General features: G+C 41.1%; 1 protein-coding gene across 1 annotated transcript in view; it reads left to right on the top strand.

The window, feature by feature from the left end:
- rab11fip1b (RAB11 family interacting protein 1 (class I) b) overlaps positions 1–17,816 on the top strand; it is a 59,833-nt gene that overhangs the window by 22,066 nt on the left and 19,951 nt on the right. The window lies entirely within an intron of this gene.

Raw genomic sequence — 17,816 nt, 5'->3', positions numbered from 1 at the left:
CAGCATTTATTGTTTAATCGCTATTGCTAACTCGTTTGGTTGAGGTTTAACAACTTCTGTTTTACGCCCTTATTTGATGACCAATAGAGGAAATATTCTGCCACATGCAGTAAGAGTTTTACTTGATCTATATGAAAATGTATTTTAGGCACTATATGTCACTTTCAGAAGACGACTTCTGTTTATTATATATATATATATATATATATATATATATATATATACACACACACTTTATATTATTTTATTTAATATTATATTATTATATATATATATATATATATATATATATATATATATATATATATATATATATATATATACACACTTTATATTATTTTATTTAATATTATATATATATATATATATATATATATATATATATATATATATATATATATATATATATATATATATATATATATATATATATATATATAAATTATAATATATCACTTAAATTTATATACTTATGTCAGGCTTTTTGTGTCCCATTTTATGACCTTTCCTCTGCTTTATTTTATTTCGTTTTAATAATTTTTTTTATTGTTGACAAACGTGTCCCTTTTTATGTAACTAGGTTCAAGTTTTATTTTTATTTTTTTTATTTCTATATAAATTATTGCTTATTGTCAGGCACAGTGTCATTTTAAATGACTGGAAAAGTTAATTTAGTTCATTATTTTATTTGAATTTACTTACATTTTATTGTATGTAAGTTTAATTTTGTTAGTTTAATTCATGTTTATTTTGTTGTATTTATTGTAATTATTCATTCATTCAAATCTTTGGCTTAGACCCTAATCGAGGTTGCCACAGCGTAATGAACCGCCAACTTATCCAGCACATATGATACCCTTCCAGCAACAACCCAGTGCTAGGAAACATCCATACACACTCATTCACTATTGTTGTATTCAATACATCAATAGCGCATGTGTTTGGACTGTGAGGGAAACCAGAGCACCCAGAGGAAACCCACACCAACATGGGGAGAACATGCAAACTCCACACAGAAATGCCAACTGGGCCAGCTGAGGCTCGATCTGGCGACAGTGCTAACCACTGTGCCACCGAAAAGTTTAGTGTTTTTTTTTTCATTTACTTGCAGTTTTTTTTGTTAGTTTATTTTATTTTATTTATTTTTATGTAAATGAGTTATGTACTATATGTCATTTTATATGACAAGAAAGGTTTATAATGTTTTTATTTTAATTTAATTACATTATATTTTATGCAAGTACGTTTTTGTTAGTTTATTTCAGGTCTATTTTCTTTATTTTATTTTAATTGTTTTTAATGTAATTTATTACGTCAAGCACTTTGTGTCGTTTAATATGATAAAATTGTTATTTTTTTTTGTTAGTTAATTTCAATTTTAGATCAAATTTTTCATATATTATTGTGTCAAGTACTGTATGTCATTTCATATAACAAGAATTGTTTTATTTTATTTCATCTTCCTTTGTTTTATTAATTTTTTAAAACAAAATCACACACAGTGCCTGATACAAGGGATAAAAATGCAATACATTTGAATAAAATTAATGTAAAGCACCCATGTAAAAGCACACGTAACATTTTTGACATATGAAAATAAATTTAATAAATAGTATAAATAATAATATAAATACCCTAATGCAGGGGTGGGCAAACTCGGTCCTGGAGGGCTGGTGTCCTGCCCATTTTAGCCCCAGCTCTGATCAAACACACCTGCTTATAGATAATTAGTGATCTTGGAGACACTGATTAGCATGTTCAGGTGTGTTTGATTAGAGTTGAAGCTAAACTATGCAGGACACCGGCCCTCCAGGACCGAGTTTGCCCATCCCTACCCTAGTGCCTGCTTAATGACTAAATGTATTATTAATAATAAATAAATAATAGTGTCTTCAACATGTCTCATTGAACTCTCTCATTGAAACAACTATGCCATTTTGTATAATTTCCTCGGTTTTATTTATTTTTTTATATAAAATCACACATAATGCCTGACTTAAGGGACAAAAACTGCAATAAATTTAAAATAATCAAATGAAATCACACATAATGCCTGACATGAGGGATAAAATGCATTAGATTGTAATAAAATGTAATTAAATCACACATAAGATTTGACAGAGTGACATACAAACATAAGTGATATAAATAATAGCATAAAATAATAAATAATAAGAGTTGCTTTCTTCAATACGTCTCATTAAACTCTTCATAAAGCGTGTGGTGTCTCAGCTGCTGTTCAGTGTTTATAGCGTGAGTAATGCACTGTTGTAGTCTGACAGAGAAAATCACATGTTGAGCGTGTGTTTAATGAACTCTTAACGCTGCCGTACTGTGAGGCTCTACAGCTAAATATAGCAGCTCAGCCGGGGATTATTAGTCAATAATCCTGCAGCTCAATAACATTCATTATACTGCATTTCTACATCACGCCGAGACTCTTATACACTGAAATAAAAATTATATGTTGCATTTACTACTTTTTTAAAACAAACAATTAAATTGAGTTTGTTTAAAGAGCCTAGATTATACATGAAATAGGGTCATATTTAGGTTGTAAGGGTCTCCAACAACAGTCTAATATGCATGCAAGGTCAAAAAACACTTTGATGGTCTTATAATCTGCATTTATTTTTACATAATTATCTCAGCGACTCCCATATGAATCGTTCAGCGATTCATTTGTTCCCAAACCCCTCCTCAGCGCGAAGCTAATTTGCGCTGATTGGACCGATGACAGCCTGCTGCGATTGGTCGACGACACTGACAGGCTTCAGCGCGAGACAGAGTGAAATGCCCATGGAAATGGTCAGCTGCTAATCAACAATATAAAAGTAGTCACAGTGCACACACGCTTCATAGTGGATTTTGGCTGCCAGTGGGTGAATGTAAATACAGACGATGGACTAGCTGGGTGCAATTTAGACACCTCACCTCGAACTTGAGCTGAACTATTTTATAACTTGACCGTTGCATGTGTGTAGAAACAGCTGACGATCCGTAAACAAAGCGGCACACGTCGCAATTTCACGTGGTTTTACACGCGATATGAGAATAGAGAGATAACCTGATACAGTACATGCGGTTACAAGTAACAAAACACAACTAAATACACAATTTGCAAGCTAGAGTAAACGAGGCAATTTTAATCGCACGTACTTACACTTGTGAAATGGAGGAAGAAACTGATTCATGATGCACTGATCCATGTTCTGACAGTCTTTACTGATCCTTCCTTTAACAAACTGAAGAAGTCTTCTTTGCAAGCATATAATTTCCAGAGGCTCTCGATCTGCTCAAGGCTGGGCTATATTGCTGATGTTTCATCTTTGATTAGACTGTCCATAATATCCATCTGCACAGCGTGACTTCATTCGACCGGTGTCTGTGTGTGTCTCTGTTTGTGTGTGTGTGGCTCTTTTTCTGTTAGTGGGCGGGGCCGCAGGTTTCAAATCTCCCGGGTTTGCATGCGCAACTACTTGTGTTCGTAGCCACGTCATCACGAAACGCCTAATGACTCGTTATCAAGACGACTCCTTTGAAGCACTATGAGTCGACTCTTTTATAGATGAATCAACAGTTTTAAACACTGTACACTTACAGATTTAAGCCTTAGCTGGACATTTCACTTCACTTAGAGCTGTGTTACACACTATATGGAAGAGCATATTCAAAAACCCATAATATTGGCTCTTTAAATCCAGCTTATATAAAATGTTTGCAAGTACTTACCTAAAAAATAGTAATTCCATTTAATTATTTGTTTTTCCAATGTATCTGGCTTAAAAGAGCTTTATTCTTTCATATCAGGAAGAGCTTAATCAAAATATACAATGCATAATATAGACTCAATCCTTAAAGAGACTATTGTCCTCCTGTGCAGTAAGTGTTTGTTTTAGTGTCTGTTCTCCACTGATGTTCTTGAGTTTAGATCAGTTTTAAGCACATGCTGTTCTGCTTTGGCCTCTAAACAATCGTCTTTGTTTTGTAAGATGCCATTTGCTCAAGGCTAAAAGTGGTGTTTTGGCCATTTTAGATTGATCGTCCTTAATATATCCATACCCGAAAGCAAAACTGAGCTGTTTAATTTTGCATTGTCCTCCTACATGGTAGAATTAGTCTTGTTTTGGACCCTGACGTCTTTGTTTTCCAGCAGAGTCCTTGAGTTTTGACTGTGTGCTGGTCATTGAACTGTAATGCGCCGTTCTGCTTTACTGCCGCTGAGGAATGTCAACAATCACGTGAAACTATTTACTTGGACTTTGTGCTTCTGTGAACTCTTTTGAGTGCACACAAATATTTCATCCTCAAGCAACCAGCAAGAAAACTGTAACTCAGAAGATCTGATGGGTTGGATGTTGTGTGTAATGTTCAAAATATGGATGACTTTCATTAAAACTAGGGATGCTCCGATCAGGATTTCTGCAGCCGATTTCGAGTTCCAATTCCTTGTCATGGTGATCAGCCAATACCAACCCAGGCTCATTCTGAGAACGTAGTCTCGTGGACGTTTCTGGAGACCGCGAAATACGTAGCCGGGGGTACGTCCGGCTGCATTTCATTTTTTTAAGCGAACGCTGCGGGGCGGTGTGACGCCGTTCCTTTCGGCGCTTGCCGGCCTGCCGCTCGCCTCCGTGTGGAGGGCTTTCCCGCTGCAACCAGTTTGTCCGGTTAACTCTTTGTGTACTTTGGCGGACTCGAGGTGCAGAGAGGGGCTGACCACGACGACGACCGGGTTCGAGTCCGGGGAAGAGCGGTTCCAGAAATCAGGTAAGAAAACAAAAACAAAATCAAAAAAATTAGGCGAACCAGTTCGTCACAGGGTGAGAATGTGGTCAAAATCCGAAAACGTGGTAAAAATCAGATGAGGGCTTTTCTTTTTTTGGACGGCTTTTGTGAATCGTCGTTGGTTGGGTTTAGGGACGGAGGAGGGTGGGTCAGCCGATTGGCCGGTCGCACAGTCAATCATTCTGTCATCCAGGCAGACAGGCGGAAGGTCGTTCGACAGCGGCCTCTAGCGGGTTTACGCGAGGACGGCGCGGAAGGAAGCGCGCACAGCGGCCTCTCGCGCATTCGCGAAAACAAAAACTGCAAAAATACGTACCTCCCGGGACGTATTTCGCGGTCTCCAGAAACGTCCCCGGGACTACGTTCTCAGAATGAGCCTGGGTTGGCCAATACAGAGTACTGATTCTGATGCGTCAAGCTTTATATGACTTTGCTATTGCATTAAGCATATTTTTCCTCCAAGTATAATAAAATGGAGATCTCTCCTTAATTAAAAGGATGTTGAATATATCCCTTAAACATGAATAAAAATATTATTAATAAAACTGAAAATTTTGGAAACATGATGGAAGAAGAATTCAACATCTCAATGAAGAAAATGTTAAAATGCACACCTATAAATCCATTACTTTTTCTTTCCTAATAGAAAATACACTTATAAGCTACTGTTTATTGCAACAAGTGTAAAACAAGTCATATTATTAAATATATTAAAGTAAAAAAATAAATAAAACGTTTTTTTTTATTATCCTAATATTAAGAGCCAGGTTTTAGTGAACTTGCAATAGTCAAAACACAGAACTTTTAGTTCTTATATGTAAAAATGCCTAAATACAATTGCTTTTGCAAGGCCATTCAAATATTCTGTTCATCCAACACAATCTTACGGCAATTCGCAACTTTTTGATTTAGTGGCTAATTCGTACAAACCCGTACGATCTAATTCGTACAATTTAGCACGATTTGCTCATCCCCCAATGACAGTTGGGTTTAGGAGTGGGGTTAGGTGCCACATCACATGTTGAGCGTCTGTGTAATGAACTCTTAACGCTGGCGTACTGTGAGGCTGTACTGCTAAATATAGCAGCTCAGCCGGGGATTATTAGTCAATGATCCTGCCGCTCAATAACATTCATTATACTGCATTTCTACATCACGCCGAGACTCTTATACACTGAAATAAAAATTATATGTTGGATTTACTAAATTTTTTTTAAAACAAACAATTAAATTGAGTTTGTTTAAATTCAGCTTATATAAATTTTTTGCAAGTACGTACCTAAAAAAAATAGTAATTCCAATTAATTGTTTGTTTTACTCGCCTCCTTTTTGAAATCGTATCATTTCGTACGACTGAACTAGTACGAATTCAAACGAATTAGCCACTAAACTGACAAAACGTAAAATACTTACGTTTTCTCGTGAGATCAGGCTGGTTCATCTCTAACTATTGACAAGCCAGCATACATCATTTACCCCTTCACATGTTGTAGCTCTACTGTTGAGCGCACGTGTGACTTGCTCTGTTTGTGAACTTGCCAACAAACACTTGCGAATCGGTTCGTGAGATCAGTCAGATTGGCGAGTAACGATCGAGTCATGAATTGTGATTATCGGCTGATGCCGATCGATCGGAGCATCCCTAATTAAAACTACAAATGGACAAAAACCTGCAATATTAGGAGAAATGGACTGTGTAAACTGAGTGAAGTTTTCAAACTAATTTCGAGAGAAGCACGTGATATGATTGACTGCAGCTGGCCACTCATCTACATTCACTAGTTAGCCAATCAGATTAACCCCAACTCACTATAAGTAGCCTAGCTAGAACTACTCTCTTATCTTCGTTTTCCGAAGAAACTAGCGACAAGTCCGCTCCAGCTCGTCCGAAAGCTACTCACGGACAAACCAACCTCCTACTATTTTAATCATCATCATCATTATCATCATCATCATCATATCGTCGTCAACTACAACGAAAACAACAACAACAACAACAACGGAGGCGGCGGAGATCACAACAGCGCAGCAACGGGCAAGAAAGAAAGCTCCGCGCTCCCTGAAACATCAGCCCCATCTCAACAACACCCAGCTCAGCCTGGAAGTCTGCCCGAGACTGAGGCTCCAGTAAGAGGCCAAAGGCCTAGCTACTCCAGCCAGAGCACAATGTTTTATACAATCCTCATCTCCCGCTACTTCAAACCGCCACGTACCTTCTCCAGCGTCATCCTACGTCTCTCGTATCCAACAAACGACAGTCACAGAACTCCTCCAAACTCCTAGACGCCGGAACCACAAATTCCATACTGCTGCAATAAACCCGAAAAGACCTTACGAATCCACGTCTTCACTGACTCCGCCCCCCTAGGACATTACAACCACACGCTCCTGCTACGCCCCCTAAACACTACGTACTACAGCCTACAACACTGCGCCACCCCAGGCCACCAAAGAAAGCCCTAAAGCAATCTCGGAATCTCCCGGACAATAACGCAACTCTTCTAGCCTGCAGCTCCCCAATCCAGTGCAAACTCCAGCCCTCCTCTTCCAGCAATCCTTACCACTCTAAACCCTCTTCAACATTCTCTGCCAAATCTCCTACATTAACCAGCAATAAGAATTTTCCACCCCAAGATCCCTACGTACCCGCCCATCTTCCCTGCTAAAGACACCATCCCAGCTCTCTCACTTCTACACACTTGCCACTACTGCGGCGACACGCACGCCGTCAGCCAAGTCTAAAGAAACAAATTACTTGTCAACATTTAAATCTTTATACTGATTTACGTTTGCACCCTGACCTAATTTTTCTGAATTTCTCATTCCAGGTCTGTATAATGGATCCAAGCCCGGTATCTTGGCGCTCCCTTCCCAGCCCTCCACCAACGCTGAACCAGAAATCACAGAGCTATTATAGAGAAAGAGATCGACAATAAATTCATGTTCGATCCCCTCATTCTTGCTGCTTCAAGCACATTCACATTAGCCCTACTGAAATGGGCATTAGAACGTTTCAAAAAACGTCTAATAACGGATCTTTCATCTTCTCATAATTCCGCCTTTTTCAGCACTATTCACCACGCCGAACGAAGATGCCTTAATTACCACGCCATAAACCAAGAAATCTCTTTAATTAATCTAGTCTGCTGCAAGCTTGGCTCGCAGTCGACATCACCCCCGCCTTTTAAGTCATTCCTGATATCTGGTATCTCCGATTTCTGGCATTAATCAGACAATACAATTGTACTTCGCAGTCTGTCTAACATTCGGACGCAGAAGTAACCACATTTATACTTCAGAAACTATTTGCGGGATTCTCGCCAATAACTACGGCGTTCGCACGTAGTTCATCTACTAGATGTTTACACGTATCTCTTACTGACAGAGATATAAGTTCTGAAGATATAATATATCTGAAGATATAAGAAAATTTAGTGACAAGTCTTTCTAACATTGGCATTTCCATCATGGAAGAATCTCCGGCTCAAGCACTTCTATAAAATTCCTAAGCATCAATTTGGATTCGCAGAATTGCATACATGCATGCATACCTAAATAAATATATTGAAATTTAGTTCCCTTATATATTCTTGAAGAGAAAAGATTGCGCTAAGCACAACTGTCCATCTTAGGACATCAAAACTCACACGCGCATTATCCTGCAGGGACGCCTTTTCGTCTCTCACCTCCTTCAACTCGCAGCATCAGTCCCCGGATTAGATGAGAATATATCTCTATCCGATCTCGGCCATAACACTCGGCCCGAAGGGCGTCGCGCACCGGAGGCACCGCTCAGAGCGGCGACGGGGTGCGCACATGACAAGGGAAAAGAGTCCTGAATTGTGACTAGGCACTGCGGACAGCCCCCGACGCGCACCCTGATAGAACATATGTTCAGAATCCTAAATGCATGGCGCAACGCAGCACGTCACTGAACAGCGCTTAGGCGTGCTACCGGCTTATGCTTTCCTTCCCAAGCGCTGGAATTGCTGCCCACTCATTCATAAACGATCCAATTTCATCCTCAGTTCATATCTTTAATACACAGACGCCGCCCCCGCCGTAGGCTTAGAGGGATGTTATCAGGACTGCCGACGCGCTACCAACGGACCATATCGCGGAGAAATTAAGTCCGCCTCCAAAATTCTCAATTACTGTTACAATGAAGCCGCTGTCCACTGCACTAACAAAGGCGTTATCATTATCATTATCACAACTGTTGTACATGTTCCTAATTATATAAGGAAATTGCTGATTCCCTTTCTTGCTTTTGTTTCTAGAAACTGGTACCAGAAGCAGAGCCGCACCTGACCTCATCCCTCCTTGAAGATGACATTCCCACATACATGATTTGCATCAACACCCATAAATACATTTTAGGAAGTAACCCCAGAAAGGATACCTATCCTTGCATACAGATCACACTCTAGATGTAATGCTTATTCTTGTTTTTTTGAGTTTCTCAGATGTTGTGAAATTACAGTAACATCTAATTTGATCCCAACATCCACCGCACTATCACAGATCTAACTTTGATTGATGAGGAAACTATCAATCAAGATAACCAGATCAATCCAGAAAGGATAATGCATCTACATATTCAATATTCCCTCCCCCACAAGCCATTCCAAATACTCCTAGCATACATACACTATAAGAAATGCTAAGCTTAAGTCCCCCTGCCCCCCTTTTTCATAGATGACGCACCCCACCCAGTGACACGCTTTTGGTTCCAAAAACACCTCAAAGCAGTCCTCCACCATTCAGGCTTCCCACCAGGATCATACTCCAGTCACTCATTCAGAATAGGAGCCGCCACCACAGCTGCACACAAAGGGCTATCTCAACAACACATACAAACACTAGGAAGGTGGTCTTCCGACGCCTTCAAATCCTACATTCGACTCAGCCACAGCCATCTAAAGGAAGCCCAAAGGACCCTCACCAGTAGACACCTTAAACCCAGCGGCCAAGGGCACGAGCCCAATCCAGGGATAAGCCTAGACACAGCCATCCCAGCTTCCAGAGGGCGGAGGAGCTCCTCAGCCACCCAAGGGCGCGGGCACGACCCAGCCACCTAACCCTCCTTTCTGGCTCTGAGTCTCACTCAGCTTTCTCTCCCTATTCACGCACCTAACTCCAGCAGGAGTTTTTTTCCCGCCCAGGCACCCCCTGTCACCCCGCCCCCCCCTGGCCGCTGCCACAGAAGTCTTCACCACCCCTCCACCTTTCCCTGACTTCTGTAGGACCCTGCCCCCCCCATGGCTCTGACTCCCGCAGGAGTGTTACCCCGAGCTTCGGTTCCCGCAGGAATCATCTCACAGCCCCTCCCCCAACCCTAGCTTTTACATATTATAAGTCATTTTAACAATGACATATAATATTGCCTTTTATTTTTCTCTCTGTTTGATTTTATTTATATAAATTCATATCTATATGCACCCACGCATATAAATATTAATTTATATATAGCGCTGCCACCATCACGCTCTGTTCTCGCAGGAACACCCCCAGAGCACCAATTCTGCCCGTCACCCTCCGGCAGGAGTCTTCACCTCCCCCTCATCTCTCCCGACTCCTACTGGAGCTGGCCAAAATAGCTCAACCAACCCCGAGCTGTGACACGAGCACGAGTCACGTCACCGACCCTCCCCGGCCCTAGCTTATTTTATTTTCTTATACATTTATTTTACACATTTACCTTTCATTTATTTTATTTCATTTATATATATGTATATATATATGCACCCACGCATATAAATATACATTTATATATAGTGCCGTCACCCTCAAGCTCTAACTCCCGCAGGAGTGGTCCCGAGCATCGACCCCCGCAGGGGTCATCGCCCAACTGCCATTCACCCTTCAGCTGGGGCATTCACCTGCCCTTCCTCTTCCCGACTCCAGCTGGAGATGGCAAATACAGCTCTATCTCCCGCAGGAGTGGCCAGGAGCTTCGACTCCCGCAGGAGTCCAAAAAAAAAAATTGCCCCCCCCAAGGCACTAGATTACCCCATTATATATTTATATATCTATATATTTTCATATATACATATATATTTATATATAGCGCTGCCACCTCCCAGCTATATCTCCGCAAGGAGTGTTCCTTGAGCAATCCACTCCTTTGGAGTCCCTGCCCCACCCCAGCCCCCTTCACCCCCCTCTTATCCAGCTGAAGTCCTCAATTCCCCTTCCCCATTTTTAACTACCCCAGCAGGATTCCTGTCCATCCCATGGCTCTAACCCCCGCAGGGGTCTCCCCGAATCTACTCCCGCAGGAGTATTCATAGCCATGCCAACCCTGCTCAGGCTACCGCAGGAGTCTGTATCATCCTTTGCTCCCACAGGAGCCCCCTTTTCCTTTCCTTCTGAAAAACCAATATATCCAGCAGCCGGATATAGCCTTCCAAGCCTTTTGGGGAGTTTCTTCGAATACACGGCTGCTGTCCCGAGTCTCCTGCATTTGGGGAGCTCTCGAGAACCACCTGATCTCGTACTCCCCGCATATGCTCTATGGACCAGGCGGGAGCCCTGGGCTCACCTATCTCTGAGCTCAGGGTTCTCTCCCGGGACAGCATGCCAAACCTGCTAACAGTTGTCAAACAATATCTAAGTGTGAACTCTTGAAGTGAAGTTTTCAAACTAATTTCGAGAGAAGCACGTGATATGATTGACTGCAGCTGGCCACTCATCTACATTCACTAGTTAGCCAATCAGATTAACCCCAACTCACTATAAGTAGCCTAGCTAGAACTACTCTCTTATCTTCGTTTTCCGAAGAAACCCCCCATCCACCCCATCTCCTCCTCCTTTCTACCTCTTACCACGGGGAGCTCTCGAGAACCACCTGATCTCGTACTCCCCGCATATGCTCTATGGACCAGGCGGGAGCCCTGGGCTCACCTATCTCCGAGCTCAGGGTTCTCTCCCGGGACAGCATGCCAAACCTGCTAACAGTTGTCAAACAATATCTAAGTGTGAACTCTTGAATCTTTGTATGTATTTGGTAATGTGACCTGTAAGGAAATATGTGACCAGTCAACTGTTCATTGTGGTTTGTTTTTTGTTGTGTTTTGTGTGTTGTACAAAGGCTTAAATGTAATGAAGCAAACAATGAATACGCAAGGGGCAGGTGAACATATGTACCCATGGTAACGCATAAGTAGCAAACCACAGGATAAGCAAGACACAATTAATTACAGTACCAAATAACCTGTATACTTACAATATACTTTGCAGGTTTGTTTCTAATAACTTTCAGTAGTTTAAAGGGCCCATGATATATATATATATATATATATATATATATATATATATATATATATATATATATAATTAGTTTTTAGGATATCTTTAAGCTATTGTGCTCCAAAAAAATGTCAAAATTTGTGTTTAGAAGATCTCAGATTTATTATTTTATATCTTTTTGTTGAATTATAATTTTGGTACATGTTTAAGTTTATTATATTAATGTACAAGTGGCTCACACTCGCTCATTCAGAGGCGGGAACCGGCAGACGTGCTACAACTTTAATCATAAGGTGAACACAAAACAACCATCTAGAGCTACTTCACAGAACTCAACACTTGTTAAACACTCTCTCCAATGGGTCCGCGACTCTCAGCACAGCTCACACTCGTCAGCACTTCCAAGCCAACCAATCACAGAACTTGAGCTACGTGTCATTGCCACCTGCATTTACATTCTTTGAGAGGTGCGCGTTAAGGTTGGCACGATAGACAGTGCCATCGTCCATCGCTGATGGCCGATAGACACCACAATGCTGAGCCGGCATCACAATCCTCTGCCATGTCCCTGTTGCAGCAGCAACCCGCTCATGAAAAATACATACTCAGGCCCCGTTTACACTGATACGCCTTAGTTTAAAATGGCATTTCAGAACAAATTGATCCACATCCACACTGGCGTTTCATCTAGCATTTCTGAAAATATCTCCATCCGCACTATATTGCTGTAAACGCACATCACGTGACCACACACACGCTCTCTCTCTCTCTCTGTCTCTCTCTGTCATGCGCTGCTGTGTACGCATGTGTCTGAGCTCCAGCAGTCAGCAGGTGTTTTGAGCACAAAACCTCAGAGAGCAGTGCTCGTGGGACAGTTTATCAAGGATGTACCGCTGGATTGCTTCTCACTATATCTGTTAAACGTGATATTTAATAATCTCGTCTCTATCTAACGACTCTTCTGTCTTTTGAATCTATCAGGTAACGTTTCACAGCGTCAGTACACTGCTTCAATCTTTCGCTTTCACGCTTGTACTTCGTAATTTTAGCAGAATCCTCAGATACTGTTGGTTGGTTGTGCACCTTTTATACGCCATTATAAGGACACAGATCACTCTGCGTATTCATGCTAGAATCCTGCTGAAAAAGTGATTGACAGGTGGTAAGTTGTGTGTAGCTTATCTTTATTTATTTATAATTTGGTTATGAGTAAAACAAAGACCATGCGGGTCAGGTAGTTGACACGGTAGACTACAAATAATTAATTCAATATGAATAATTATTCATAAATGATTAATTCACCGCTGCCTACAAAGACGATGCCATCCTCCAACTCGATGTTTCACATTAGACATCATACAATGCCAAATTGGTTGACTTCACCCAACCCTAGCGCGCATCAGCATTAGCATCAGCCACAGCGAGGAGTATGCGACCATGCGAAGGCTGCGCCATACGCGTGCGCTTGATGCAGAAGTATAAATCAGCCTTTAAAGCAGGGGTCACCAATCTCGGTCCTGGAGGGCCCGTGTCCCTGCAGGGTTTAGCTCCAACTTGCCTCAACACACCTGGCTGGGTGTTTCAAGTATACCTAGTAAGACCTTGATTAGCTCATTCAGGTGTGTTTGATTAGGGTTGGAGCTAAAATCTGCAGGACACCAGCCCTCCAGGAACAAGTTTGGTGAGCCCTGCTTTAGAGTTTAGATGCAAAAACCTCTAAAAGCCATCTGATATTTTCTTCTAAAATTAGCATTTTTCTCCAACTCTTGTGTGTAGGCTCAGTAATTTTACTTTTATAGTGACGAATAAGCTATTTACATTAGCTTTAAAGTGAAATAACTGAACATAAACATTGGAGGCTGATAAAAATGGTCATTTTAGGAGAACATTTCAGATGGCATTTAGAGGTTTTTGCATCTGAACTCTTCACATTTAGATTTCAGTGGCTGTAACACTCCAAAAAGGCTTGTTTAACCCTATATTTTTTTCATAATATTATAAATGTGGTAGTTGTTTGTGATTTTTGCATATATAATTTTTTGATGGCTCTTATTATGCGCAAAATGAGACATGATCCAGTTTTTGTTGAAAAAGTTGCTCAATTTAAACCCAGTCCTGAAACACTCACATATTATCAGCTTACCTTCATATTGTGGACCGTTTCACTGTTAATGGTTGGACATTTTTATAAGCTTTTCACTTCTAAACTTAAGTGTGTTACATCAAATATAATAAAAAAGCCTTCATTTTAAGGTACAATTCTCGCTATTAGCTGTCTATTAACTATGACTTTAAAGGTTCAAGAAACCCTGGAGTACTTTTTTTTATTTAGATATTAACAGATTTGTGTGTGTTGAGCATCAGTTAAGACAATGTTTGCACCTGTTAGCTTTAATTGTGGGGAAAACTGGATAATTTTGAGCTTTTGTCAGCTAATTTCATCTACCGGGTTTAAAATCATTTATGGGGGCGGGATCAAAATCAGTGACATAGCACAAAACTGCAAGTGGAGTGATGATGCGTCAGTTTCTCATTATTATTCATAGCGGAGTTTTCTTATCCTATGAGAAGGGCCTGCTTCCTTATTCATGAGCACACGTGCTTTCCAAAGCAGACCTGCCAAGCTGGGAGACCCAATGACTGGGTGAGACACGGGTCGTATGTTTGTTTCCATGATCCATGGGGTTTGTTGCATGTTTTTCCCTGCGATCCTGTCAGGGCCGATACAGCAAAGTTGTATGTGTGCAGCAAGCATTTTTGTCAGGAGAGCTGTATGAGAATTGGAGAATGGCGGACTTTGTCTTTTATCAGTGGAGTTCGTTACCATCAGGTTACCATTCAAACACATCGCCTATATCAATGCTGCTGTGTTGGCACTTGTTTAAAATCCTCCATATTACCGGCAGGGTTAATGGTTGGAATAGACAGGGCAAGAGACTGGATTGCTATCCACTGTGTCTGCATTCAGACCCGAGGATTCAGGAGAAGAGAAGTCCTCCTCATTTATAGTGTTTATATAAGCACGATTATCTTTATAATGATAGAACAAATTGTGGTTGTGTATGTGAAATTACGAATAACAAATGTAGCAGCAGGACATTAAATTACTGTTTATTTCTTTGTACTTTAACGCACATCACGTGACCACACACATACACGCTCTCTCTCTCTGTCTCTCTCTGTCTCTGTCATGCGCTGCTGTGTACGCATGTGTCTGAGCTCCAGCAGTCAGCAGGTGTTTTGAGCACAAAACCCCAGAGAGCAGTGCTCGTGGGACAGTTTATCAAAGATGTACCGCTGGATTGCTTCTCACTATATCTGTTAAACGTGATATTTAATAATCTCGTCTCTATCTAACGACTCTTCGGTCTTTTGAATCTATCAGGTAACGTTTCACAGCGTCAGTACACTGCTTCAATCTTTCGCTTTCACGCTTGTACTTCGTAATCACCTATATCAATGCCGCTGTGTTGGCACATGTTTAAAATCCTCCATATTACCGGCAGGGTTAATGGTTGGAATAGACAGGGCAAGAGACTGGATTGCTATCCACTGTGTCTGCATTCAGACCCGAGGATTCAGGAGAAGAGAAGTCCTCCTCATTTAAAGTGTTTATATAAGCCCGATTATCTTTATAATGATAGAACAAGTTGTGGTTATGTGTATGTGAAATTACGAATAACAAATGTAGCAGCAGGACATTAAATTACTGTTTATTTCTTTGTATTTTAACGCACATCATGTGACCACACACATACACACTCTCTCTGTCTCTCTCTGTCTCTCTGTCTCTCTGTCTCTCTGTCTCTCTCTCTCTCTCTCTCTCTCTCTCTCTCTCTCTCTCTCTCTCTCTCTCTCTCTCTGTCTCTCTCTGTCATGCGCTGCTGTGTGCGCATGTGTCTGAGCTCCAGCAGTCAGCAGGTGTTTTGAGCACAAAACCCCAGAAAGCAGTGCTCCTTGGACAGTTTATCAAGGATGTACCGCTGGATCACGTCTCACTATAGCTGTTTAATTAATCTCGTCTCTATCTAACGACTCTTCTGTCTTTTGAATCTATCAGGTAACATGTCACAGCGTCAGTACACTGCTTCAATCTTTCGCTTTCACGCTTGTACTTCGTAATCACCTATATCAATGCCGCTGTGTTGGCACATGTTTAAAATCCTCCATATTACCGGCAGGGTTAATGGTTGGAATAGACAGGGCAAGAGACTGCATTGCTATCCACTGTGTCTGCATTCAGACCCGAGGATTCAGCAGGAGAGAAGTCCTCCTCATTTATAGTGTTTATATAAGCCCGATTATCTTTATAATGATAGAACAAGTTGTGGTTGTGTGTATGTGAAATTACGAATAACAAATGTAGCAGCAGGACATTAAATTACTGTTTATTTCTTTGTATTTTAACGCACATCACGTGACCACACACATACACGCTCTCTCTCTCTGTCTCTCTCTGTCTCTGTCATGCGCTGCTGTGTACGCATGTGTCTGAGCTCCAGCAGTCAGCAGGTGTTTTGAGCACAAAACCCCAGAGAGCAGTGCTCGTGGGACAGTTTATCAAGGATGTACCGCTGGATCACGTCTCACTATAGCTGTTAAACGTGATGTTTAATTAATCTCGTCTCTATCTAACAACTCTTCTGTCTTTTGAATCTATCAGGTAACGTTTCACAGCGTCAGTACACTGCTTCAATTTTTCGCTTTCATGCTTGTACTTCGTAATCACCTATATCAATGCCGCTGTGTTGGCACATGTTTAAAATCCTCCATATTACCGGCAGGGTTAATGGTTGGAATAGACAGGGCAAGAGACTGGATTGCTATCCACTGTGTCTGCATTCAGACCCGAGGATTCAGGAGAAGAGAAGTCTTCCTCATTTATAGTGTTTATATAAGCCCGATTATCTTTATAATGATAGAACAAATTGTGGTTATGTGTATGTGAAATTACGGATAACAAATGTAGCAGCAGGATATTAAATTACTGTTTATTTCTTTGTATTTTAACGCATATCACGTGACCACACACATACACGCTCTCTGTTTCTCTCTGTCTCTGTCTGTCTCTGTCATGCGCTGCTGTGTACGCATGTGTCTGAGCTCCAGCAGTCAGCAGGTGTTTTGAGCACAAAACCCCAGAGAGCAGTGCTCGTGGGACAGTTTATCAAGGATGTACCGCTGGATTGCTTCTCACTATAGCTGTTAAACATGATATTTAATTAATCTAGTCTCTGTCTAACGACTCTTCTGTCTTTTGAATCTATCAGGTAACATGTCACAGCGTCAGTACACTGCTTCAATCTTTCGCTTTCACGCTAGTACTTCGTAATCACCTATATCAATGCCGCTGTGTTGGCACATGTTTAAAATCCTCTATATTACCGGCAGGGTTAATGGTTGGAATAGACAGGGCAAGAGACTGCATTGCTATCCACTGTGTCTGCATTCAGACCCGAGGATTCAGCAGGAGAGAAGTCCTCCTCATTTATAGTGTTTATATAAGCCCGATTATCTTTATAATGATAGAACAAATTGTGGTTATGTGTATGTGAAATTACGAATAACAAATGTAGCAGCAGGACATTAATTTAATGTTTATTTCTTTGTATTTTAACTTTGTCAACTATAAAATCATGGCTCTCCTCATGGTTTGTGTCTCATTTTGTGAGCTGACAGTTCGCTCCGCTCTGTTTCCCCTGCTCTGTCAGCCATGCCCACTCCTCCCTCTGCTCACAGCGCTGCTCCACGCCCATCACAGATCATTCTCAGAGGTA

The sequence above is a fragment of the Danio aesculapii genome, chromosome 10 (genome assembly GCF_903798145.1).
Source record: "Danio aesculapii chromosome 10, fDanAes4.1, whole genome shotgun sequence".
Classification (NCBI taxonomy): Eukaryota; Metazoa; Chordata; class Actinopteri; order Cypriniformes; family Danionidae; genus Danio; species Danio aesculapii.
The sequence above is the reverse complement of the archived record's forward strand: the minus strand, read 5'-3'. Positions and strand labels throughout refer to the sequence as shown.